Source organism: Botryllus schlosseri, unplaced genomic scaffold, assembly GCF_051294905.1.
Source record: "Botryllus schlosseri isolate E-star unplaced genomic scaffold, Bs_hap1 Bs21a, whole genome shotgun sequence".
NCBI classification, from domain to species: Eukaryota; Metazoa; Chordata; class Ascidiacea; order Stolidobranchia; family Styelidae; genus Botryllus; species Botryllus schlosseri.
In genome coordinates, this window is record NW_027648630.1 from 124,567 (window position 1) to 137,029 (window position 12,463).

The window sequence follows — 12,463 nt, forward strand, 5'->3', positions numbered from 1 at the left end:
ACCCTTTTTTAGTCGTTACGCACTGTTGTCCAAGGGTCTGCGCAGTGAGTTTATTGAGTGTGCGCAGACTCATCAAAACGTGGAGCGAACAATGTGAGGTGTCTTGGAAACTGTAGGGCCCGTAACTAATGATTAAACATATTCGGGCGGCGAACCCGTTGGTATGACTTCGTTGCATGATGTTATTTCGTGACCCCCTGTCTGCTATATCAAAAAATATAGAATCGCCCAACAGGGATATCGCCCAACAAGAATATCTAGTTTTAGATAACCCTGTCGCCGAATCGTACTAAACTAAAAGACGAACACGATTTCAAATTGGTATTTCTTCACTGGCATATAATTTTACCCTGCCGGATGGAATTCTTCTTCTGGGGTTCAGATTGCCAACACAGGAATATTCGGTGCCAGTCATTTAGGCGCCCATGGACAATTATATATATAACGAAGTTTTCGGTGTTCATTTTCTCTGAATACTCATTAAGGATATGTCCTACCACCACATCATCTACTGCGAAGCCATTTTTCTCCAGCGCCCCCCATACCGCCCCCCTGAGCCCAGCGCCCCCATACCGCCCCCTGAGCGTTTCCGCCCCCTTTCAAAATCGCCAGCGCCCCCTGGGGGGCGCTGGAGGCAAGGTTAAGAACCACTGGGTTAGGGTTAGGTTAGGGTTAGGATTAGGTTAGGGTTAAGGTTAGGTAATGTTATTGTAACTGTTATTGTTACCCTGGCCCTGGCCGAATTTACCGGGGCCGAATTTACCGAAAGCCGAATTTACTGGCAATCAGTTGGCATCAGAGATGCCACTCCTGGGTTTTTCCACCCAGATCTGGGTTTTTCGAGCATGACCTGGGTTTCTGGGTTTTTGTGCTTGAAATCTGGGTTTTTTTCAACATCATGTTTGTCAGGTCAATTTTACGGCGCAAAATTGATTATTAGATTAGTGAGATCTTTTAATGTCGACGGATTCCACTGTGATTGAAACGGTAGAGTCCAAAGAGACCCATTTACTATTAAAATGAGAGGTCTTGGCGTTATGCGATAGAGCATTCATTGAATACTGACTTCTAGGTCGCAGAAAGTCATGTTCACAGGGCAACTCTGATTTAGGACTTGAATGCTACCGGTAGGGGTAGCGCTGCAACAAATTTGTTGTGTGTCAGTAAATAGTATGTAACTGCTGTAAAGTATGCAATTTATGCACATGGAAAGACCAATTGTTGATCTAACTAATTTACCATGTTGACATCAGAGTATATTGACTTCCAACAGGGACACTCGAAGAGATACATTTTGGTCAACCGGGCAAGTTATTCAGAGTGTAGTGTGAGGGGTTTGTTAAATGCAAATGTACTCTTAATCTCATGATTTAGCAGTTTCTTTTTCGACTAAACATCCCAGATAAAAGTGTTTGTCCCCGGGTCAATGAATCGAAAGCTATTATCAATCTATCTGGTCAGCTCGCAGTCACTAGACTTACCCGGCCAGCAGGCGACCTAAATTGAGTATGTCATCATTTTCCTGGACTGGACGGAGTGGCTCCAACTCAAAGGCGCACGATTAAATGACGAAGATTTATCGAAACGATGGTTACTCCAGTTGCACCTATAATGAAATTAGTAGTGGGGAAAGCTAAAAGAAACGATGCGGTTTTGTGTGTGACTCGAACGATTTTACATTGAATTGAATGTTATGCATGCACGCTGCAATCTTCATATTATTATGCGAAATTAGATGCAGGACTCAGTCTATATGTCACTTTGAATTTTCGCCACCCATGACCAAAAACAGCAATCGTGATAATCTTCAACAATGCTCAAAGCATCGTGGGATATGAATTCAGCTGTTGGTCGCATGTAATCGACGAATCGCACACCGGATAAAGCATCTATTTTATTCACACGGTCATCTCTTTGAAATTTCCGTTGAGAGGATCATTCATTGACGTAAAGATACGCGTTGTGAATTGTAAATTGATCACCATAAACAACTCTAATCATGGGGACCATGATTAGTTAATGAATCTTAGCTTAGGTTCATTCTGCATTACCAATGCAATTTCCATCTGATTCATCGAGCAATTCTGCGAAATGTTTCGAAAGGGTTTTGCGGTTCGTTCCTACGAAATTGTCAAATAAGAACATGGAAAATTTCAGTGCCTGCTCGCTGCTCTAGGATTAGAAAAATGGGTTGTGAAATGCAGCTATTAGACAACTGACAGTGTAAAGGAAATTCGAATGATGTATATAAAATCTCTGGTATCACTCTTCATTCAATGCCTTCGTAACCCACGTATTTTGCAATTATTTGAAGTTTCCGTGTCATTTTTGCCATTTCACTGACATAGAATGTGGGCAACAGTAAAAAACTACACGGTTATACGGGATTATTTCTATTTCTGTATATTTAATATCATTACGTACACCCACGCTCCGTTTACATTTGACGGAGTGGTTACACAAATGACGGCTTTATGTTTTATTCAGAAATGGGCTCACGAATTAGCTAAATGTATCTTACCTGTCTCCCCGCAAACCGCTTTGCGGAAAGATTGTTTTAATGGTCAAAGCGGGGAAGTTTTGGAGAAGTGAAATATGATAGGAATTGAAAAAAACATGCCAGTGAATCGATACAAGTTCCAACGCCCCTGTATAATTTTCTCTATGCATTGACATAAAAATTTGCCAAAGCAGTTTCACGTAATGTTAAGTACATATTTTTGCTTTACCAATAACATAACATAACATTGTTGGGTTATTATTTTTATCTGAACAAGTCACACACAATGTACAATGCGATAAGACACAATGCGATGTCATGAACAGATAGGAGGATGTCGAACGACACGCATCAGTAGCGATCCTTTACTCTAACATCCACCTCGGCCTAGAGTGCCCGATGTTACAGTTCTTTTCGATGTTGATCTTCTTTGAAGCCGGGTCCTTTTCTACTAGTTCTTTCCATTCCTTGTGAGTACTTTCTTTCGTCGGGTCTTTTACTGGGCTTTTTTGTCGCCGTAAGAACGGCAACGGCGGGGGAAGAGGAGCCCAGATAAGCCTCCGACGGGAATCGAACCCGGTTCTCCTGCGTGCTGGGCGCTTATCGTAACCACTACACTATCTCCCCGCCAATGCGGTGCATTCATCGCCTATTACAATCATCTTCAATTCTAGTTTTGTAAATAGTAACATATTGTGTCAAATGAAATTATTCTTACTCTATTGTGTTACTTTCGTCATAATATAACTGACTGCAGTCATGCTTTCAAATGAAATAACTACAATTAACCCATAAATATTTCGTGTTCTCTTCGTATAGCGGTGCTGTTTGGTAAATTGGAAAATTCAAAGAAACTATGAAAATTGCGACGTTTTTTTGGTAACCTCTAGGAGTAGGTAATCGTCATTACCAGATTTGGACTAAAATATGCCTGTATGACCATATTCGCAAGGGGAATAATAATGAAGTGAGCATGGTAAATACAGAAATAATAATAATCTTCGTAGTCTTCGCTCTGAAATGACAGAATATCGATCATGTTTGGCAGCCCGCTATTATTCTCCTAAGGTTAAAAGAGCGTTTCTCGAAAAGATAGGAATTAAAAATTATGATGTTTATGCAAATCGTAGCAAAATAACCTCCAGCACGGATACTTAAACGACTGGATGTTTAGACGCCGAACGTTGTGCATTTACAAACAAACGACACTATGAATTTCTAGGACAGTATGAGGGAATGGGCACTTGGGCAGTGACAGAGCTTATATACCATGATGAGGAGTCGAAGATGATTCGATTCATTTTGAAACATTGGGTGACCATCTGTATATACAATACATAACATCCCCGGCCTTGCAGCAGATAATGTGCGAATACCGTGTAAGGCGCATTACTCTCTGTATATATATTATATGTGCATATGGTATTACAATTTCGCGCTGAATATAGATGTAATTTTTGAAGGAATACCAAGAATAAACAACAAAGTTATTTTATTGTTTTTAGCAATTACGGTTACACCAAATATCCTCGCGTGTTGAGCCGCTGATATAATATGATTAAAGGTCTTGTCAATGATCTGTAAATGATCCTCGCCTCTGACGTATCATGCACTCTGAATTTATTATGGTGTCATGCGCTCTTGGAAAGCTTTGCAATTTGCAAATTGTTGAGTACTGAGGTTAGTGTTTTTGATCTCTATTGGAAATCGTGGATAATCCATATTTCGTCGATATCCTATATAAATCGATTTGTCAAATATATTTTTTGAGGAATGATCACTAGAAACAGTAGTATTTCGTAAATTTTGTTTTTAACCTCTTCCTTTTTCATTATATCGGGTATCACTGGCGTAGCCAGAGAGGGGCGAATAAGGGGCGATCGCTCCCCCAAAACTTTTGGAAACTTTTCGTAAAATCAATAAATATAACACTATTTTTGGGCGGATGAATGCAACCTGAAAAATTTCTTCGCGCTTCGCGCGATTTAGTGTCCAAGTCCATACACGTCTTGTTTCTAATATCGGAATCCCGAAAAAAATTCTTCTGCAAATACCCATAATTGAATTTAGCTGCATTCTCATGAGAATACAACAGTATCAGTACATAAACGAAAGTAGCCCGAGCTCGCTGGGTTGATTGAGTCTAGGGGTGTCAGTACAGTAAGGGGTTGGTGACTGTGAGTTCCGGCAATTGCCGTACCGGGACACACGAAGACATTTAAGGTAGGCTGTCCGCAAAGTCCGCTCTCAAAATGATTGACAACTATAAAACCGACGCATGTATTCCGAAGCCTTCGATATAGATTTTCGGGTGCTTAAATGGCTGGCGCCTTCTGCCCCTCCAACATAAATACGACTGGCCTACCGTTAAAAAGTGCTAATTTGGAATCGCACGAATCTGATTAAAGGAGTTTCTTTAATTTGGTCTGGTATGTATCAGCAATTCCAATCTTTAAAGTATAGCGTCAATCTTTACCAGAGGTTGATAAATAACCGTGCTTGAACGAAGTAATTAATAAGACCGAAATCCACTTACTCACGCACCAATGTTATTGATCAAATTATTTCATTGATCCAAAAACATTTTACGATCCGCGCGACAGGTCCAAAATTCACACTGATTGTTCATCACCTAATGTCAGCGATTTGATATGAACGAGTGCCGAAAATCCATTTCCACAAAGATAGGTGGTGGCGAAGGTAACGCTTCCGACGACACCTTTGCGGCTATGATGGCAACATACATGGACCAATATAACTTCCAGCATAGTCATTTCTATCTAACAGCTCATCGAGAAGTTATTCTGGAATAGCGGTCGTGTATATCATAGGAGAAAATGGATCTCTGCACCAAAATCCCAACAAAACATCCCTGAACAGCAATATGTTAGTATGAGTAGGCTATTGGCAATATTACAATTAAAATGACTTGAACAGTGGAATATTTCATCTCAGACGACCATTCTATGTTTATGTGAGTCCTGAAGTTTTAGCAGTTATGAAGCGAAAGTGCTTCGTGATTTCTCTAATTTAAAACAAACTAAAAATTACGTTATGAATCATTTTGCAAATTTGAAGGTTTCGCGGACCTCTTGAAAATGATTTGCGGACTTCCGGATGAGAACCACTGCCCTGAATAGTCTTGCCGTATGGTATGAACATAGTTCAAGTGTGCCCCCTGAATGTTCGATTACACCACTTCTATCAGCTCTCCCGGTAAACGTATTTGCAATATGCAAGTAACGATATAATGAGCCCATTTCATTCATTAACTATGAAAAATTTTCGCGCATCGCGTGAAAGTATTCACCCCGAGTTTTCAACAATCATTATATTATCACGTCACTTTATGAATCAGTGGAATATTTTCCCTAGATGTTGTGTTAGTCATCCAATAAGGGCCCAAGACCATCGTTTTTAACCTATTTTTTACTTATCTTTAAGGGGGTTGGGCTCATTTACGTCATCGAATTTTTCGCCCCCCCTAAATATTTTTTCTGGCTACGCCCCTGTCGGGTATATCTATTTTATATACTGTATAAATGCATCTACAATACATTAAGATTAATAACACATTTTTTCTATCTTTCTTTCTATGCATTATGATTTTAAAGTCTTGTTACAGTATCGATCATAGCAGAAATAATGGTTAGGTGTGTTGAGCTTAAGATTACTGGTCACCGACCTCATAAACATCTAACGCACTGGATTTACCTTGCGTTCGTCGACCTCAAATAGCGACATGAATGTTATCAATATATGGAAATTATGAATGATGATCGGAAATGAGTTATAAGAATGACATCAGATCAGTAGGATAATCATTTTAAAGAGTCGCCTACAATAATGTAAAAGCGGTGTCTAGCCCCCATCATCAAGAATAGCGCATCGGGTCCATAGAGATAAAGAGGACGGGAATTTCACCTTCCAGGAAAACTAAAAGTGAGCCGGTATTGCTATGTACTAGAAGTATACATTCAAACAGGCTCGGCGCGGCGGAATAATTTATATATGGTTATCTGCATTTCGCGCGACGCAGGATTTCGCATTGCACTGCTTGACTACTTCGATCAAGATAAAAAAAAAACTTCCAAAAGACCTATATACGTTGCTTGGTCGACTGATATTGGCTAGTTCATAATTGCATAATTGGTATTACTGCCCACACAGTCGCCATAGGCCGTGAGTAGGTTTGGGTGGAGGTGCTGACATTTTATCAGTAATCAGCACGCCAAATTGAGAGTTGGGTCGTGGAACATTTGCAAATCGACTATAAAAAGACTGGGAAAAGCTGATGGAAAATTTCGCAAGTTTGCGGTAATATCATGTTGCGGTACTGCAACAGCATTGTAATCGGATTTTCCTGCATACCACGAGTAAACGATAACGTCTACGTTCAACTGGCTGTCGCATTTGTGAAAAGGCTTGGTACGCTAATCCACCCTGCCTCAACTAAACAAGGTCCTACACTCGTAGGTCGACGTGGGATGTAAATGATGGTCGGATTGCAAACATCAGAGAAATGAAACCCGCCTAGGCCTACTATTGCTCGGGACGAAGCGGAGAAATAAATGAATGCTTTACGAACCTTCCACCCATGAGATATTCTTGAACGCCGGCTTTGGATTTTCTATTGCGATAACCAAAGTACACTCCAATCGCAGCAGATATTAGAAGCATAATAATGAACACAGCATAATCCGCTGCTGCCAGCGTCGTTGGCTCCCGTATAGCCATGGTGGATATATCACAGTGAGCACAATCTACTCTGTCGTTTCAATGCAATTGGCCCGTCATCGTGGAAGTCAAACTTTGAATAATCTGCAACGTAAGCTAAGATCTACCAACATCCGGACGACTGAAATGGTAACAGAACTTGTGAAAAACACTTCCACGGATTTTAGAGTGTATAGTATAGAGAATGCGCCACCAACACTCCTTCGGTCTTGCACAACTTATCAAATCCGATAGAAACGTTGTAGTTTTATTGTTTCCGTCGTAGCAAAGGCTCGTCAATGATTAGCAGGAACGTATGGTATTATAGTCTCCAGAAAGAATTTCACCTCACTATTGTATGCAATTTGCATAGATCACGTGTTACTATTCCCAAGCCCACATACAAACACATCGCTTTGCAGTACCTACGGTGATACGCCTGAATAGACAATGATTTTACTTCAAAGCGAAAATACCAACTCGTATATACCAGAAATCCAGGTAATTATATTTGAGTGAAGAAGAATACCCTGATATTTAAATGAGTAACACTTGGTTTCAGACTGCCGATTGATTAATAATCCGAGTCCCCGAGCAAAGTTGCAGCAAAAGCGACATTTAATATATGCGATGATAAATCATTTATATCCATTGATTGCCGAAATTACCGACAGTATATGTGTGGCACTCTGAAGCACTGCACCGTTATTGCAAATCGTTAAAATCTTCTTTGTTGTCAGTGGAACGTCGATAATTTTTTGTCCACATCTTAATGAAAGCAGTACGATTCGCTGTATTGTAATTTTAGTTGAGGCATTTACTGATATCAATGATGTTTTTTTGGTCGTGCTGACATACCGGGGCCGATACCAGTGCACCATTTCGGCTTACAGAGTTATAGAAACTTACATATCGGTATCCATATCGGTTTCACTTTTCAAACCTTTTGATTCCCTTTAGTGTGACACCCGAAACGTATTCGAGTGTAAATAAAGGTACACTTACATTCTATCATAATATTCAAATGACACAATAAAATAAATACATTGTTTGTTACGACTTTCATTAGAAGGCAAAGAAGCTGTGGAGTATTATTTGCACTTTCTATTGTCGATCTGAGCCCCATTATATACAGTTTCACGAACGGATATTAGTAAGAAAGGAACGAGTTAATATCCGTTGTGTATAGCCTACTAAATGTTATAACTAATGACATGGTACACCCACACTATACCACATGAAAATACTGAGGACTTTAATCTTGATCGAAGTGAGAGCAATATAAAATTGTCAACGATCCTCGATACTAGATATGTAAAATAATATCGAGACGAAATGAAATTTCGATGTTAAAAAAGGCTTACATGTAATCGCATCTACAGACCAAAACCCATATCTCAGATAATAATTTTAACCCGTTGTGGGTTTGGGAGAATATAATATCATGTTTTGGACATCTTGTGTTTATTTCAGACTAGAAGTGTCTCAAACCAAGTAGGTATACCTAAATTTAGGACTGGATGTGGTCGCGAATGCACTCAAATCAGGATATAAGTGAGCGGATTTGATTATGCTGAAATCATTTATATATAATAATTCCTGTCAAGCCAATGTTTCTAACCACTAGTCATCTGTATATCCGGCGCAAATTATTCCTGCTCTCATAACTCGAAATATTTAGGCTATTTGAGAATGAATGTGATGTGTTCGTCATTCCTATACTAGGGATGGTGTGACAGTGAACGTGAGGTTAACGTTCGCGTTCTGTGTGTGAACCTCACGAATTTAGAGGTTCGCGTGTTCACAAATTAACCTTGGTAGGCTCTGCACTGTGGAAATTTTTCATATATTACAATTTTCACGTCAATTTAACATTTTTAGTTGAAATTTATTGCATTTCAACTGCGGGCCACTCCATGCATGGCGTTGGCAGTTTAAAGAATCAACACTAAACGAGCATGCACCTTGACAATCTCAAAAGTTTCACTTGCTTTGTTACGAAAGTTTGCTCGAAATATCCCGCTTTCCGTTCATGAATATTTAGTGAATCTTTGCAGTGAGCTTGACCCGAAATCACACAAAAAATCAAGAGCGAAATATAGTAAACATGTAGGTAGTCAGCAAATGACGTTTATTCAACCAATCAATAGCATTCATATCGTTGTCTGATGTAAAATATCTAGCATCCGTACGGGGTCAATCTCGATTTCATATGTTTATTGTATCATAAAAACCAAATCTGAGCGATTGAGGTGTTGGTTACTGCTGTATAACTTGTTAATGGGGTAATATCGGTAGCAAGTATAAAAACCCGTTTACACTCAGCTCAATGTCAACGCAGTCTGGAACACCGTTAACGCGTACGCTTATATGCCCTAGCAAGTTCTGGTCGAAATTGTTGGCAAAGCGACGGAAGATATTTGATTTTATGGGATTATTATATCATTTGATTGCCCCAGTTGATGCATTTTGCGACATTTAAAAAGTCAGTATGTACTTCAGCATTGTGGCCATATGTGGCATGAGTCGTCGATAGGTATCGTGTACACTGCACATTAATATAGGCTATAACTTCCCTGAAGTGTAGGGTTGGAATTAGCAATACGACATCACCTGACGTCATGAGGTTACGTTCGCATTCACACAGAACCTTTCAAGAAGGTTCGCGTTCACGCGAACTTGAACCTTTTAGAGGTTCACACCATCCTACTATCATTCACCCAAAGAAGTCCTGGCGCAAAAATCGTGTGGACCAGCGTAATCCACAAGTTATAACCCTTGGGAATATTTCAAATGATATTAGTTCTCATAAACAAGAAAGTACTCCAACTATTAAATAGTATATTCATATTGAAATGAACCCGAATATTTTCGGCTGACACTCGTCAGGGGTAATCGTCAGCAACTAGTAGAGAATTGGAAAGAACATTGTATATCCAGGGCCGTAACAGCAATTCGTCAGGCCCCCCCCAAAACTTTGGTCTTGGGCCCCCCATAGGGTTATAGACCGAACTTCTGGGGGGCTTCGCCCCCAGACCCCCCTCCGGCGATACACTGTTTACCACTATTCTTCTTAAACTTTGGGACTTTGTTTAGTGCATCAGTTTTTGTCGCCCAAGCGCGCGAAGCGCGGAAAATTTATGATTTCATCAGTCAGTATGATCGGGAATTGCGTATTTGTTATCAATTTTTATCTTCTCTCTGCTGACGTAATCAGATTTGCCGGTAGAGCTGAGTGAGGTGTGTTTGAAAAGGTAGGACCACTCAATAATAATCAAACAGCACCTCGTCAGGCACCCATCACGTTGTTCGCGTTTGTCACGAAATTATCTGTTCTGTATTGTGAGCCGAGCGATAGCGAGGCGCGAAAATTTTCGATAATTTATGATAAAATCGGTCAATCAGATCGGTGATTGCATATATATTATGCTATCAATTTATTGTCCTCTCTACTCACTTAATTAGATTTACCGGTTGAGCTGAGTGAAGTGTCTTGAAAACGGGAGGGCCCGTAAGTATTGATTAAACATCTTCGGGCGGGCGGACCCGTTGATATGACTTCGTTATGGTGTTATTTCGTGACTTCCAGTCTGCTATATCAAAAAATATAGAATTGCCCAAACGTAGGCTTCTAAACTAAGAGACGCACACGATTTCAAATTGGTATTTCTTCACTGGCATAAAATTTTCCCCAGCGGGATGGTAATTGTCTCGCGAGGTTCAGGTTGCAAAGACAGGAACATTCGGCGCCAGTCATTCAGGAGCCTATGGACAATTGAACCTATATGTATTTTGTATAGCCTGTATAACGAAGTTTTCGGTCTGCATAAGGGCATAGACCTTTTCGGCCAAGCTTTTCTCGCTACCGATCGTTCTGGCACACTTCTTGGAGTCGCATGTTATATGGCCTAAAACTTGATTGTATGTCTTGGTGGGCCGTGGCGCGGTAATGGCCCAATATCTAATAACATAGAAAAATGACTGCTTGAAATCGCGCGCAGCGCGAAAATATTTTGAAAAATTTGCATAAATTTTCAAAAAATACGCTATGATTTATGCTAATTCACGAAATAATTTTGGGCCCCCTTCGAGCTCGGGCCCCCCCCAATTGGGGGGTTTGGGGTGCGGCAGTTACGGTGCTGTGTATATCAACAATCGTATCACAAAATATGACGTCACCAGCATGAAATTTCAAATGAGAGAGCGTTCAATGTACTATTTTTAGGTGGTACACGAACTCCTTTTGTTGTACCATGTGTACCACCTAAAAATAGTACATTGAACGCTCTCTCATTCGAAATTTCATGCTGGTGACGTCATATTTTGTGATACGATTGTTGATATACAATGTTCTTTCCAATTCTCTACTAGTTGCTGACGATTACCCCTGACGAGTGTCAGCCGAAAATATTCGGGTTCATTTCAATATGAATATACTATTTAATTGTATATTGAAGTTCTGTACCTCCAAGAAGTACTCCAACTATATTCCCTGATACTAGCATAGACGTTCTTCCTGCATTTCAACAAATTAATGTCATCTTTGAATTTAAGTACCACTGTGATTGTGGCTACGTGAGAAGAACGACACAGCATTTGCATGACGGTATAAAACAACATGCCCCTAGATTTATTATAACGTCTGCATCAAGCTCACTGAAAAGGCTGCCCCTAATTCATCCGCTGAAGCTTGAATAAGAACATGCAACGGCCATGAGCTCTGTTGTTGGTGAACATTTATTGAATGATAATTTTATATTTGTACGAAAGATTGGAACGACAGGTTTCGTGTCGTCGAGAGAGGTCGTTCGTCCTTTCATTTATGCACTTTGGAGCCGACTATTATCAAAATCCAGCATCCCAGCTTGTGCTACCAGGAGTTCGTGCATCACATAAAAAGAGTACATTGATCCTAAGCCATCTGTTCTGTATAGAAAGTTCATTCGAAATCTCTGCTAGCTGCTGACGATTACCCCAGACGAGTGGCAGTCGAAGATATCCGGGATTATTTCAACATGAATATATCATTCAATTGTAAATTTAAACAAGATAGTCTTCTTTGATTTTTTTCGAATAAGCGATTTTAGTCCTTACTGTAGGGCTATCATATATTGAGATTCGAAAGAGAGGACACTTTTCAAAATTTTTAAAAGCTATGATACCGAAGGAGAAAACAGGAGATTCTTGGAATTTTTTCAAGTGATAGCATTAGGTGTACTTGAAAAATAAATGAGCAAAGGACATTTT